The following is a 15,791-nucleotide window of genomic DNA, read 5'->3' on the forward strand; positions in this document are numbered from 1 at the left end:
TGTGGTTTGTCAATGTGAATGTTCATGTCTCCCGTTAAAATTAGTGGTGTGCCATCATCAGGAATGTCAGAGAGAATCGTGTCCATTTCAGAGACAAACTCAGCTATACTGCCACCCGGAGGCGGTAAATGACCAGAATGTATGCAGTGATGGGTGTAGAGACCTTTACTGGTGATACTCAAGTGATGAGCAGGTAGTTAAAGGACGGAGAGGTAAAGTTCCACTTTTTAGAAATAAGAAAGCCCGTTCCACCTCCTCGTCCAGCTGAGTGAGGTGTTTGGGTTAATTCTGCATTGACAGAAAGGGCAGCTGGTGTAGCTGTGTTTTCTACACGGATCCAGGTCTCAGTCAGGACTAGGACCTGAATGTCTGAGAGATTTATCAATGAACTGATAAATTCTGTTTTGTTCACTGCAGACTGACAGTTCCAGAGACCAAAGGTAACAGAGGGTGTGGCAGACGTGCATGCCATTAGAAAGGACGGGTTTTGTGGATTGCCGTGTCTAACCCGGCTGAAACCAATTGTTTGGGTCTCTGGAAACTTGGTTAGGATGAGCAGACTTGGGGAACAGAGGGTCGTCATGGACATGGGCCGTCTGAATGTGGTTGGTAATGGATTTCCACTGGGCCACGTTCTCAGGTCCTGTCTTGCAGGATGTTGCCACTGATGTGAATGATGCCAGGGCTGAGCGCTGGGTTCCTGCTGACATCTTTGTCCCAGGACGCTGTGAAGCAACACAGCGTGTGGAGGTTCAGCCTGGCTGCCATGTTGGTGTCCTGGCCACTAGGATCCCAGAGGTTCTCTGGAAATAATAATAGCATTTCACATTTAGTAAAAGTTGAACAGTAACAGTGAAGATAAACTGCTGGACCAAAGATGACATGAAACAGACCACATGTCTACTTACCCAGACATCAGACCCAGCTTTGTGTCGAGCTGTGAACTGGGCCAGGGCAGCCATTACACCATTTCTGGCCTCCATGTACACCTAATGTTCCACGTGGCTAACCAGCTGGGTGTTTTTAGCCTGGTTGCATCTACAGTGCTGATCGCCAGTGGCGTGCACAGATAAACACTAGGTGGTGCTAGAGCACCCTCCCTTTGCCTTCTGGACCAAACCAGAACCCTTTTCTAACAAATGAATCCAGAGAGGAGCCGGACACAAGCGCAGATTAGAACAAAGGAACTTTTAATGAAGCCTCTGAAGTACAATAATAACTGTTCTGAGTTACGAGCATGAGTAAGAATACCACACAAGCTAGCAGTCTGTACAGGGAGCTTATGAAGGCAGGCGACCAGGTGCAGGCTGATGATGATTGTTATAGGAAGCAGGTGTGTCCAAGATGTCTGAAGCAGAGGGTTTCTGGGTGTTGTAGTGTTGAGACCAGTGATCAGAACTCCAGAGATGTGGAGCGCACCTGAGAGGAGGGAGCAGGCACGACATTTTCAGAGTTACTATTTTTTAAAAGTGTACAGTTTACTGTACGTATTCCATGTTGATGTCACCATCGACTGTCCTGGTTAAAGATAGTTTAATAAATTAAGATAAAAAGAATATGTTGGAGTGAGAAAACGTCAATTTAGTTCTAGAAAATCTGTCAGAGCGAGTCCTCTGTCCAGGTGTCCTGCAGCTCAGGTTGAAGGTCTGAAGTTTGATCATGACAGTGAGTCTGGTGTTAGTCTTACTTTGTAAAAGAAAAATTTTATTTTATTTCTTTTTAAACCTCATGCTGCCATAATAAGGCAGCTGGCGTTTCCGCACGCTGCAGAAGGTGCCCTTATTTTTCACTGAGCACCTGCCCCTGAAATTGTCTGTGCACACCACTGCTGATCGCTAACGTCCTGCTCACCATTACAGGTGTGTTACCTGCTGGTTAACTCCTTTAGTCTGACCGTTGCTCACACACCAACAGTCCAAACAAAACAGACAACTTATTCGGTTTTACTTCCAGCTTGTGGCTCAGGTTTGGAAACGTGGTCCTTGTCTGTGGGAACAGAGCCGAAGCCTGGTGGCCGACCCCTGCTTGTCCCGGCCCTCATTCGTCCAGCGCCGGTCACGGATACAAACACTGGAGCAACTCTGTGTCTGGCTCCCAGAAACAAACTCCATCCACTGCTGTCTGACCGTTGCTTCCTTCGGGAAGTTGAACAAGTGCAGCTTTCCTCACAGCTGGAGAAGCAGTTCTGGTGTGCCGTGTTGAAAAGGTTGCAGGTTCCACCGCCACGTCCTCCGCCTCACACTGAGGAGGGACGTGGGCGTGCCTTTTATTCTCATGAACATGCACAACCTGGAGAAGATGACCAATCACTGAGCCCCCTCCCAACAAAACCAGTTGTTGTCAGCGCCATGGAAACTGAATGTAGAGACACACTAGAAAACTCAGACATGTTTGTGATAAAAATGGCGACAACGTGGTAGGAAGCTCAGAAAAGTCCAGATAGCGTAACAGGGTCCCTTTAAATCCCACCTGTTGTTTAGATTCGCGTACTTTCTCACCAGCTCGATCAGCTGTTCATTCAAACCATCTGTTCAGCCTCACATCGGGGGACACGTGGACCCGCTTCTGTGTTAACCACGCCCACCTCAAATGTCCGACCAATCACACAACACTTCAAGAGAAGAAAGTTCTGCTCAGCTGATGATGACTGCATGAGAGCAAAATGACGTCATTTTGTTCTCGTGGCCTCATGAACAAGAAAAAAGTTGTGGCTCCTTGCGGAGGATGTAACAGCCTGAACCCGAGATTACCGGTTAGTATCAACGAGCCGTGGATGTGAGGACCCAGATGCAGGCAGATGAGGCGGGAGGCAGACAGGTGCAGGTCCAAGACTCTGGTGGCAAAATCCTGGCATGATATGGACTAAACCCTCACAGAAACAGACAGAGAGCAGTGAACTGGTGAGGAGGAACTGGAAGGGACCTAGACACACACAGGAGCTAACAAGGCACAGGTGAATGAGCTAACAGCCAGGTGAACTAATGAGCAGCAACACAGGACACGACGCTAAACACCAAAAACCAGAACAAACCAAAAACATGGCGAAAACCAAACACAAGAAACCAGAACATGAACCGGGAATTGTGACAGTTTAGTCCAGGTTAAGATAAACCAGTAAACCGTCTGCTAAATGACAGCAGAACATTTATATCTGCAGGAAAAAAATATGATTATTGTTGGTGTGGAGAAAAAGTCAGTTAAGGATACGGTTCTGTGGTGAGAAGTCAACTCAGGACACTGTTCGCTAAACGACCCTTTCTGATTAATGAGAGCTACGTGACCAACTCCAGGGCGAGATGACCGGGACGGAATGCGAGGAAAACAAGCCAGAGTAAACAGAAGTTCTGTGACTGGAAAGATCAGGAGATGTTTTTCCCCTACAAGGATTGTGCAAGCAGATGTGTGTGCAAAGGAGTGTGTGTGTTGAAGTGGAGAAAGGGTTGATGGAAGCCAGATGTGGGAGAGAGAACTTTTGTAGGGAAAGGAGGGGTCGAGAGAGGAGTTTAAAAAGATCCTGCGTAGCAGGACTTAGTTAGTTCGGGTGTTTTGAATTCACCAGCAACCCTTGTGTACTGCAATAAACCATTTAAAGGAAACTATCGGAGTCAGATTCTCTTTAACGCACGAGTAAGGTTAACCGTCAAGCCGAAGCCGACCGGGGAGAAGGAGAGAGGGAGGCCGACAGGGAGCTCCAGCTGGGAGGCGCGCCCCTTCTCGTGGACGGAGCACGGCTTCGGAGTCGGGGACTCGACCGGGCAAAATCCACAACATTGGAAATGAGCTCCAAGAAATATTTTTAAACATGATGTTGGAATTTATTCTCCAGTAAAAGTTGCTGAGTCATGTTTTGTACTGAACCTGCTGCCTGAACTTCTCCTCCTTGTCTATAACATGCAGGAAGAACACGTTTCTGGTGGAGGAGCCACCTGAAAACGTTTTCTGGTTATTGCCTTGAATTAATTAAATAAATAAATCAGCCTCTGTCTTATTCATCATGACAGTTGGAAAACTCTCCGGTTTGGTCTGATCATTTTAACCCCGGATCACTGGGTGCTAACATCATGGCTTTTAGGTCGGTTACCTTCAGTTCTTCAGGCGGCGCCATGGCGGCAGCATCTTCACAATCCTGATATTCCGGGAATTCACTGATACTAAATCTGTCCTGTTGATCTCTGGAAAGGGATCAAATATCAACATAGAGCTGAAATGTTTTTACCCAGCATGAAATAATTAGTGTAATAACGCTTACGTCTGCCGGCTCACCTGTGTCCCATTCTGCATGCAAATGCCTGCTTGCTGCTACCTGGCTGCGACTGGCTGGCACCGTCACACCTTGCTGATCCAATCCCTGCTGCTGCTGCTGTCACCCACCAGGAAATCTCAGACTTCTGCAGCTGTTTGCACAGTCTGCCCTTGGCTTGCTTGAACTTGGTGACCGTGTGCGTTAGTTGGTGGTATTGGTGTAGAAAGAGTAGTATTTTCCAGCAGTGGTAAACCTGTTTGGCTTTGTGTTATTTCCTTTTGTTTGCTGACTGGTAAATAGTCATGTTTCTTCTTTTTTCCTTTCTTTGGTAATAAGTAAAGCCCTTTTGGCTTCTCCTTCTGTTATAGTTCATATAGTTATTAAAGTTGGAATGTGTTGGGCTGGGATAGTTTGTGTTTGTAATTGTAGATAGTGTTTTGTGTGTAAGCTTAGCTGGTGGAGCTGCTTTATTTTCTGTTTGTAGGATAGCTTGGTAGGCCAGTCTTTAGTTTCACTTATTCACTTAGTCTTGGTTTTCCTTTTTGTACTTGTCATGAATGGCAGACGTCGGAGGAGGTGAAGACCCAATTGCAGGCAGTCAGAGGCAGAATTGGTGCAGGTGACAGGTTTAGCTCCAGAACTCAAGACAGGGATAAATCCAGCAAACAAAACCACACATGACCAAATGAGAGGATCTGACAAGGAGTGACTGAAAACCAGGAGTACTTATACACAGACGGAGTAACAAGACACAGGTGAAGTGGATGACTAATCAGTCCAGGTGAACTAACGAGGCAGGAACAGAAAACCACACAAGGAAAAACTAACTAAACATGACCAGAAACCCAAAAACATGAACATAACACACACCAACACCCAGAAACCATGACAGTACTGGCTGGTTTTGAGTTTATACATAGATGTTTTATTGCTTTTTTTGGTTTAAGCAGCCTCGCTAACTCCAACACATCACATTGGTTTTTAAGTCTCTTAATGGTCTTAGCCCACCTTATTTATCTGATTTGCTTTTATCTTATGAGCCCACTAGACCCCTCAGGTCCTCTGGTACTGGCCTTTTAACTGTTCCCAGAGTAAAAACAAAAACCCACGGCGAGTCCTCCTTTTATTTCTACGGCCCTCGTATGTAGAACAGCCTGCCTGAGGACGTGAGGGGAGCACCTAGTGTGGATATTTTTAAAAACAGACTCAAGACCCACCTTTTTAGTTTAGCATTTTAATCATTACTTTTATTATTACTATTGTATTTATTCATTTCTTTAGTCTTAACACACAGGCTGTATTCAGCTTCTATTTATATTATTAATTCTCTTATTTCACGGGTTCTCTTATTTTATGGGTCTTAGCAATATTACTATTACTTTTATACCCAGATTGGTTTTTAGATTGTTTTAGATTTGGTTTTACAGTGTTTTATCTCAGAGTTTCCCCACACCACTAGACCCCAGAATTTATGACAGCATTTCCTTGGTCCTTTTAACTTGCTTTTACCCTCTGTGATGTGTGTGTGTGTTTGATGGGAAGGGGTGGGAGGTGGGCTTGCTGCTATTGGGTTGGGGTTCTGGGGGATTTTACTCTCTGTAAAGCACCTTGAGTTGCTATTTCTATGTATGAAAGGTGCTATATAAATAAAGTTTGATTTGATTTGATTTGATTTACCACCATTTGTTTGTTCCTCATTTTCTGGTAGCTTCCACGTCAACATCTGTCCGCAGTTCTCTTTTGTTACGCCTCTCATTCCACATGAGTCGGGTCGTAACAGCTGGGGGCTCGTCCGGGAGCTTTTCTCCCGCGGTATTGTGAGTACTGTTGGTGCGGAGCAGTGGACTTTGTTGTTCTAAGTGGCGATTAGGATGTCCTTTAGCTTGGAACGGTTTCTTGTGGCTCTTTCCTGAGTAGCTCTTGACTGTTGCTGCACAGTTGATGCAGAATGTGGATCATTTCAGGCTGTTGGTCCAGAAGCAGGCCGCCAAGAGCCAGTTTAAAGGGCTACTGGTGGAACGGTTGGAAGCTTCTGGGGTGCCCGCTGATATCAGCTGGTTCAGGTCACCTCTTCTCAGAAGTCAGGAACCACCTGCTTCTCTCTTCACTTTCTCTTCTGACTTTTCTTTTAGCTGATTTTCCTTTATGCGAAAAGACGGGACTTTTCCTGCCTCCTGTCCAATCGCTCATCGGCTACCTGCAGGACATGTAACTCAGGTGAAACTCCAGGTGCAGGTGTGGCCATTTTAAAGGTGAGGGGCTTCAGAGAAGATCCAGCATTATTGTAAATGGAGAATTCAGAGACAGCTGGAGCTTTTATTTCCATGAAACTACATTATTTGAATTCACATTTTAGCCTAAGATACCTGTCTTCTGTCCTTGTGGCTATCAAACTCCTGGGATCATACCGGGGCCCAGACCTCATTTAACAGGGCATGTACCCTGTGATTGGAAACTGCACATGACAGTTTAATTTACATCTTTCTGAAATCAATATAAACTTTGTGTTTAATTATTTTGCCCTCTAAAGTTCATGTAACTTATTTAAGATTAATGTTACTAACAAGCATAAAAATTAAGTTATATCCACTAGATATGTTCTAGAAAAAAAGCCCCATTAAATTTTACAGGAACCTGTTTCATTCTGGGTCAATAAACTTGTTTAATTTTCACTTTAACCTGAAACATGAATGACCAGCGTAATGCTGGGCTCACACCAAACGGTTTTCACGGTGGCAGACTAAAAACGGAGGTCTTTAGGAAATCTTAGGAGTTTTGCTGGAGTCACAGCGCTCCCGTCATCTCGTCGTTAGGTGTCAGCTGGTAATCTGGCTGTTTAACGTCAATCTTTCTCCAATTTCTAACATGTTAGATATTATCGCAAGTCGCAGTCACGAAACACGATCAACAACCAATAGATGAGCTCTAAAAAGCAGAAACAGGAATCCCGACATTCAGACCACGGGCAAAAAAAAAAGAAAAAAAAAACAGGAACAAGAAGCGGTGATGAAACGTCGGTGGAGCGTCCAGAAAGAGGAGCGGTGGTTATTAGAAGTAAACGTCTGCTGTGGATCATTTATGTGTTACAGTATAATGATCTAACAAATAAGAGAATAAAAACTCATCCATCCTCCAGATTCTGATGAGTCGGTGTAACACCTGGTGGAGATGTAAAGCCACACTTAAAAATGATGATGTGTGATTCCCTCTTTACTGTGTGCAGATCAGCCCTGTTCCACATCAACTGTCCAACGTGTCACAACAAATGCTAAAAGAATCTAGTTGCAGTCTTGTAATTTGTGACCCTATAGATTCACAGTCTTTGTCAAATCTCAGGCTGAGACTTAAGACTCTAAACATTGGTCTTTAGATGTGAGCTGCTAGTCTTTCAGAGTCTTGTGCAAATCTTCTAAAAGTCTTCTGGTGTAAGCCCAGCCTAAGTCTGTTGAGCTGAAGTAACTTAACAAATGCACTTGAATAAAACTCATTTAATCAGCAATGGAAGGAATAATTTTATTGATCTCAAGTTAATTGAATAAACAAAAGTAAGTTTTAATCACCAAACAGAAGGATTAGGTTGGATTTGTGTGAAAAAAAGAGCTTCAGATGAGCCACAACCCAAATAACAAACATGATCAGGTTTCTTCTTCTTCTGCTGTTCAATTCAAACACGATCAGGATCAGCTGTTTGTCGCCACCTGTCGGCGTTAGTGTGCAACTCTCCTCCTCCTCCTCCTCCTCCTCCTCCTCATCCTGCACCGGCTCTGTTTCTATTCCCGGAGAGACCACCTCCATTTTAACACGGACTCCCGGCGTAGGAGCAGCGGCTCGTAGCGGCGGAGGAACGCGCTCTAGCGGCGGGACTCTGCTTCTTCCCCCGCGGTTGTCGCGAGCTCCAGACGGCCTGAATCAGCCTTTCTGTGGGATGGCGGCGCTGCGGCAGCTCGCAGTCCGGACGGCGCTGGATTTGTGAGGAATTAACGGCTCGTTTTGTGCGCTGAAATCGGCCCAGAGAGCAGCGGAGGAGAGGCGGCGCCTCGGCTTCGGACGGTCAGGTACCGGCTTTGTTCTAATTGGGTTTATTGATTAGGGGCTTGGTGCTGCGGCTTTGCGTGATCCCCTGCGGGCTGGTCGGCGGCTGACAGGCCGCTGCTGCTGCCTCTCAGGCGGCCTGTCGCCGCTCCTGCGGGCTGCGGTTCTCCAGCATCCACCGGCCGCTCCATGACAGGAGCGTGCTCGGTTATATAACGTGTGCGCAGAGGACGCGCGCTGTCCGCGCGGCCGTCTGCTGCGGGATGTGATGGGGATGTCTGCGGGGATCCGCCGCTTTGTGTCGGGCGGGCCGCGGCGGAGGGAGGGCGGTTCTGTTCGGGCCTGACTGCAGGTGCGTCCAGAACCGACCGGACAGATGTCCGAATCTCACAGAGCTGCTCCACGATCAGGTCTGGCCCGGACTCTGGACCCGGATTGTGGACCAGGAGCCAGACCAGAAAATCGTTGTTTCCAGCTGGTGCTGAGGAAAGATGGAACTTTGCTTCCAGAAGCTTCTGCTGGACGGTCAGAGACTTGGTGGGACCTGAACCAGTCCGGACCGGGTTTTAACTTCACACCTGAACCCCAAAAGCTTCAGAATCTTCCAGAACTAATGTTTGTGTGTCCAGCCAGCAGGTTCTGGTCCAGATGGACCCTGATCAGAAGTTTCAGAGATGTCAGCAATGATTCGGATTGTTCTGGTCCGGTTCTTTGTGACAGATCTGGGCCAAGCTGAACTCTTCAGTCTGCTGACTGGTTGAACAGAACCGGCCCGGTTTCAGACTGAAGCAGGAATCAGCTTAACTTCAGGATCTTCTCAGACTCCAGAGAACCCATGTTCTGGTTGCTTTAGTTCATGTTGAAAACTAAGATTACAACAGTCCTGGTCCAGAGTCCTGGTCCAGGTTTGGTTCTGGATCACCATGAAAACAGGAACCAGCTGATTTGCGGAGTCAGAGACAGAGCTGGTTCTGAACCTTCTTTGTCTTCAGGAACAGTTTTCCAGGAGCCTTGAAGGACCTTCCAAAGTTCTTTGGGAACTGAGATTGTTCCCACATAGACCTGAACTGACCCGGTACCAGTGTTAGTCCGAGTGTGTCCAACATATGGCCTAGGGTCCAAAACTTGGCACTCCAGAGGGTCTAGTCTGGCCTGCGGGTAAATATGAAAATAACAGAAGATCTTAACTGATCCTGATGGAGGTTTCCTTCCTGGTTCTGGTCCTGGAGGAAGTTTCCTTTCAGGTTCTGGTCCTGGAGGAAGCAGCATCGTTCCAGTGAAGGTCCTGACCTCCTTTTGGCTCTTCCTCCAGTAACTTTGCAGATATGTGAGATCATGCTTTGTCTCTGGAGACGAGAACAACCTTTCTATGGGAGGAAGAGGACTTACCCGGAGTCTGGCTGAGAGAAAGTGGAACAACGTTTATTAAAGGGAAGTAAACAAAGATGATTATGAGAGTTGTCGTCCTGACTCGCGTTTTATTCCTTTCTGCTGACGGTTGGAGGCCATCCTGACCCAAAAGGTGGAGAGTGAATCCCTCCCTTCTCAGATCTGGAGTGGGTGTGTAAACCTGTAGGTTGGTGCCATCTATGCTGTCTTTAAGGAGTTAAGCTACGACCAGCCTGCACCCACCATCCCGAGGAGATGGAGGTCAGGGGTACCTTTGTCCTTTTAGTGAACTTTTAGCACAACAGATAAAATGCTGAACAATCATGAGAATTTAATTAATAAATGAATGAATATGTGATAATGTGATTATAATATAATAGAACATAATAAGTCAAATTTCCTCCACAACGTGAGCAGTGATGGAAGCTGTTTTCATTTTGTTATCCAGCCGATCAAAGAATTTTCTAACGTGATTTCATAAACGCGAGTATTATTAATAATACTTATTAATACTTATTAGTAATCCGCCTTATTTATAATGTGGCGTCTGTGGGACGGTTTTCCATTAACAGCTGTTTTATTCCGTAGTGACGAGGGAGGACGTGGGTGAGCAGAAAATGATGTGTGTGTTTCTGGATTTGTACAAAACTGCTGTTAAAACTTTCCTGTAAAAGAATAAAAACGTTCTGCGTGTTTTAAATTTAACTTCTTTAAATTTAACGTCTTTAAATTTAACTTCTTTAAATTTAACGTCTTTAAATTTAACGTCTTTAAATTTAACTTCTTTAAATTTAACTTCTTTAAATTTAACTTCTTTAAATTTAACGTCTTTAAATTTAACTTCTTTAAATTTAACGTCTTTAAATTTAACGTCTTTAAATTTAACTTCTTTAAATTTAACGTCTTTAAATTTAACGTCTTTAAATTTAACGTCTTTAAATTTAACTTCTTTAAATTTAACGTCTTTAAATTTAACGTCTTTAAATTTAACTTCTTTAAATTTAACTTCTTTAAATTTAACGTCTTTAAATTTAACTTCTTTAAATTTAACTTCTTTAAATTTAAGGTCTTTAAATTTAAGGTCTTTAAATTTAACTTCTTTAAATTTAACGTCTTTAAATTTAACGTCTTTAAATTTAACGTCTTTAAATTTAACGTCTTTAAATTTAACTTCTTTAAATTTAACGTCTTTAAATTTAACGTCTTTAAATTTAACTTCTTTAAATTTAACGTCTTTAAATTTAACTTCTTTAAATTTAACTTCTTTAAATTTTAACGTCTTTAAATTTAACGTCTTTAAATTTAACTTCTTTAAATTTAACTTCTTTAAATTTAACGTCTTTAAATTTAACGTCTTTAAATTTAACGTCTTTAAATTTAACTTCTTTAAATTTAACTTCTTTAAATTTAACGTCTTTAAATTTAACTTCTTTAAATTTAACTTCTTTAAATTTAACGTCTTTAAATTTAACGTCTTTAAATTTAACGTCTTTAAATTTAACTTCTTTAAATTTAACTTCTTTAAATTTAACGTCTTTAAATTTAACGACTTTAAATTTAACTTCTTTAAATTTAACTTCTTTAAATTTAACGTCTTTAAATTTAACGTCTTTAAATTTAACTTCTTTAAATTTAACGTCTTTAAATTTAACGTCTTTAAATTTAACGTCTTTAAATTTAGCGTCTTTAAATTTAACTTCTTTAAATTTAACGTCTTTAAATTTAACGTCTTTAAATTTAACTTCTTTAAATTTAACTTCTTTAAATTTAACGTCTTTAAATTTAACGTCTTTAAATTTAACTTCTTTAAATTTAACGTCTTTAAATTTAACGTCTTTAAATTTAACTTCTTTAAATTTAACTTCTTTAAATTTTAACGTCTTTAAATTTAACGTCTTTAAATTTAACTTCTTTAAATTTAACGTCTTTAAATTTAACGTCTTTAAATTTAACGTCTTTAAATTTAACTTCTTTAAATTTAACTTCTTTAAATTTAACTTCTTTAAATTTAACGTCTTTAAATTTAACTTCTTTAAATTTAACGTCTTTAAATTTAACTTCTTTAAATTTAACGTCTTTAAATTTAACTTCTTTAAATTTAACGTCTTTAAATTTAACGTCTTTAAATTTAACTTCTTTAAATTTAACGTCTTTAAATTTAACTTCTTTAAATTTAACTTCTTTAAATTTAACGTCTTTAAATTTAACGTCTTTAAATTTAACGACTTTAAATTTAACTTCTTTAAATTTAACTTCTTTAAATTTAACGTCTTTAAATTTAACGTCTTTAAATTTAACTTCTTTAAATTTAACGTCTTTAAATTTAACGTCTTTAAATTTAACTTCTTTAAATTTAACGTCTTTAAATTTAACTTCTTTAAATTTAACGTCTTTAAATTTAACGTCTTTAAAATTAACTTCTTTAAATTTAACGTCTTTAAATTTAACGTCTTTAAATTTAACGTCTTTAAATCCACCTCCATCCACCTCCACCCTGTATTACTCCACCGCCTCAACCCATATTACTCCACCACCTCCACCCTGTATTACTCCACCGCCTCAACCCATATTACTCCACCACCTCCACCCCGTATTACTCCACCGCCTCCACCCTGTATTGCTCCACCGCCTCCACCCTGTATTACTCCACCACCTCCACCCTGTATTACTCCACCACGTAGTCCTCCACCTCCTCCATCCCGTATTACTCCACCGCCTCCACCCTGTATTGCTCCACCACCTCCACCCTGTATTACTCCACCGCCTCCACCCAGTAGTCCTCCACTGCCTCCAGCCCGCATGTAGTCCTGCTTCCATGAACCGGACCGCCTCATTGAAGCAGCAGACCAGTTCTAGGAGGGACTCTGGTCTGTCACCGGCATGGTGGCGGCAGAATGATGGTCTGGCTGCTGTGATGTGCCGGACAAATTTGCTTTGCCAAGGAGCTTTAAGGGTTTAAGGCTCCTCTTGATCATTTTTTTTCATTATTTATTTGTATAAATATATTGTTTTATCTTATTTATTTAGTTTTATGACATTCCTGTAATCTAGCTGGACCTGACTGGCAGAAAAAGAAGAGTAATGAAGAGGAGACAAAGATCCAGCAGATAGAGGCAAAAAGCTTCAGTCCAACCTAACAGCAGACAAGCAGCTGCTACACCTGTACAGAAACAGAGAATTTCCTACAGCTGTTACAGGTAAACTAAGCAGACAATCATCAGGAGTTCCTAAAAAATAACCAAGACAACAACAACCAAAGAACCAGAAACACACACACCTGAACCAAAACATCTCTGAGTGTATAAACTGGACACCTCAGTGCTGAGTCAGCATGCAGAGGATGAGGAAGAGGAGGATCAGAGATGAGGCCACGCCTCCACGGAGGCTAGAGGCAGACTAGGGCGCCCCAGAGACCCGGGCCATCAGCAGCATCCTGGAGCACCAACCCAGGACCACCCACCATGAAGACCACAATGGTCCGAAGGCCCCAGCCAGAGCCCCACGTGGTCACGGGGCCCAGGCCAGACACTGGCCATCCAGGGCGGCCAGCGCGAAGGATCCATAGCCCCAAGAGCCCAGAGGCAGACCCCCCTCCGCTTTTAGTTTCTCTTCAGTAAATAATGAGTCTGATCTGTCAGGATCAAACCAGAGACCTGGATCAGATGACCTTTCAGCTGTTGACAGATGTTCAACCACTTGAGGATCGCTGGGCCTCACCGTGGTCTCACACATGTTCTTGGTTCAGACTCCTGCTGGATCCTGATAAAACCTTCATTCTCACGTGGTCTTCGTCGACCTGGAGCCTCACTCTAATTATTTAACCACAAAACACGAAGACCAGCTCGTGCTTTACCCTGTAGGGGGTCCGTGGAGTAAGACTTGGACCGGTTCTGACTAGTTTAAGTTCAGCTCTGAGAAGGTCCACCATCATCCTCTTTTATTCCTCTGTTATTTAAAACAGAAGGACATATTTCAGAACCAGGACCTGGACCGGTCCAGGATCTAGCTGGGTCATTGAACCCACTTCCTGTTGGGTTGTTGCCTCAGGTGGGTTTTAAAGTGTTGAATGTGGGATGAAGTGACTTAGACTGGAGGGACACTTCCTGTCAGCTGGAAACCAAGAAAAACAATAATTTGGATAAAACTAAAATAATTTAATAGATAGATTAATAAATAAACGGAAAGAAAAACAAATCCTCTAAAATCCAATAATCAGAATCAAACGATCTGAAAAAAGCAAAGAACATCTGGAAAAAAAACAAGCAGAAAACAAAGACGAGGCAGTAAAGAATGCGAGGTGGAGGCCTCGAATGCGAGGTGGAGGCCTCCGCCTCTTATCTGCCAGCGGCAGACGTCGCTGGAAGCTGCTCCACAGAACAGAAGCTCAGGCCTGATAACGTCTGGGGCCTCAGATGGATCTGGACCGGATGTCCTGGACTGATGGACGAGGTCTGTGTTGCAGCTCAGAAACTGGAGGCTTCAGATGAGTCATTCTGCTGCAGCGCCATGGCAACAGGGAGGGGGAGGGGGAGGGTATCCGAATGATGCTGGACCAGAGGAATATTCCAGATCGGATCGTTGCTGCTTGCTCTCAGAAACCATGACAACAGCAGAGACAGCGCCCCCTACAGGCTGCAGAGTTCAGCACCACAAATCCTAATCCTTGATCTGATCTTAGAGTCTAGACCAGTCCACCAGGGTTCCCTGTTCTAACAGACCTGATCTAGAGTCCTGATCCATAAAAAGGCTCCTAACTCACAGGATGAACCAGAGTTGTGTGGACATCTAACACACAACTTAGCAAAGAACCGGTTTAAACCGGATCTTTAGGCATTTTGACACAAAGACGCATCATTTGTTCCCATTTCTTTAGTTTCATGTGGGAAAACCAGCAAAGACCTGAACCAGAACCTGAGAGATGCATCTGGACCTTCAGCTGATCCATCAACTGATGGCCAAGCCCTCATCAGAGATGGTCTCCATGGAAACGTGGCTGTTCTTATGGAAGGGAAACAGGGAGAAAAGGCTGAGGTATGTCACATGACACAAGAACTGGATCCTCCCCAGAACCCGGACCTCAGCAGCTCCGAAGAAAGGACGGATCCTCCCCAAAACCTGGACCTCAACAGGTCCAATGGAAGAACTGGATCCACCCCAAAACCCGAACCCCAACATTATTGAAGCAGTGTGGGATCATCTGGACAGAGAAGAGAACAGAAGGCAGAAACATCCAGAGAAAAGCTTTGGAAAGTCCTTCATGGATCCTGGAGAACTATTCCTGGAAAGTCCTTCATGGATCCTGGAGAACTATTCCTGGAAAGTCCTTCATGGATCCTGGAGAACTATTCCTGGAAACTACTGAAATCTTCTCTAAGAGGGTTCAGAGTGATGGAAAAAAAGAAATCACATCAAGATCCTTAAAACTGGACTGGCTCTGGTTCTGATTCAGTAAATCAGCTGGTTTCTGTTTGCTGGTAGAGAAGCAAATCTGGATTATGACTCTGGACCGGGACTCTGGATTACAACTCTAGACCGGGACTCTGGATTACGACTCTAGACCGGGACTCTGGAATACAACTCTGGACCGGGACTCTGGATTACGACTCTAGACCGGGACTCTGGAATACAACTCTACACCGAGACTCTGGATTACGACTCTGGACTGGGACTCTAGACCGGGACTCTGGATTACAACTCTAGACCGGGACTCTGGATTACGACTCTAGACCGGGACTCTGGATTACAACTCTGGACCGGGACTCTGGATTACGACTCTGGACCGGGACTCTGGATTACGACTCTGGACCGCGACTCTGGACTGGGACTCTGGATTACCACTCTGGACTGGGACTCTGGATTACCACTCTGGACTGGGACTCTGGATTACGACTCTGGACTGGGACTCTGGATTACCACTCTGGACTGGGACTCTGGATTACCACTCTAGACTGAGACTCTGGATTACCACTCTAGACTGAGATTCTGGATTACAACTCTGGACCCGGACTCTAAACAAACAAACGGTGTCAGCAGGTCACTTCCTGTTGTTCTCTTTGTTCTCCAACTGATGATGTCACAGTTACATCATCAGCCGTCAGTCTGTTCATGGGAACATAGCTGACGAGGC

The 15,791-nt window shown here is 43.6% G+C and overlaps 1 protein-coding gene and 1 long non-coding RNA gene across 5 annotated transcripts in view; one reads left to right on the forward strand and one right to left on the reverse strand.

Annotated features, from left to right (window-relative positions):
* Nucleotides 1–358: 358 nt before the first annotated feature.
* On the reverse strand, nucleotides 359–4,314 carry LOC121638933. Its single transcript, XR_006010111.1, has 3 exons — nucleotides 4,264–4,314; nucleotides 4,082–4,172; nucleotides 359–803 (listed from the first exon to the last, which is right to left on the reverse strand). It is a non-coding gene; the product is annotated as an uncharacterized LOC121638933 (long non-coding RNA).
* A 3,725-nt stretch (nucleotides 4,315–8,039) lies between these two features.
* Nucleotides 8,040–15,791, forward strand: part of LOC121638913 (CSC1-like protein 2) — a 43,622-nt gene continuing 35,870 nt past the window's right edge. For 3 of the 4 annotated variants that reach the window (XM_041983990.1, XM_041983992.1, XM_041983993.1), the window contains exon 1: nucleotides 8,040–8,298. The gene's annotated coding sequence lies outside the window, so the exon portion shown is untranslated. The remainder of the gene's footprint in view (nucleotides 8,299–15,791) is intronic. The other variant, XM_041983991.1, reaches the window with a different exon arrangement.

The sequence above is a fragment of the Melanotaenia boesemani genome, chromosome 4, assembly GCF_017639745.1.
Source record: "Melanotaenia boesemani isolate fMelBoe1 chromosome 4, fMelBoe1.pri, whole genome shotgun sequence".
NCBI lineage: Eukaryota > Metazoa > Chordata > Actinopteri > Atheriniformes > Melanotaeniidae > Melanotaenia > Melanotaenia boesemani.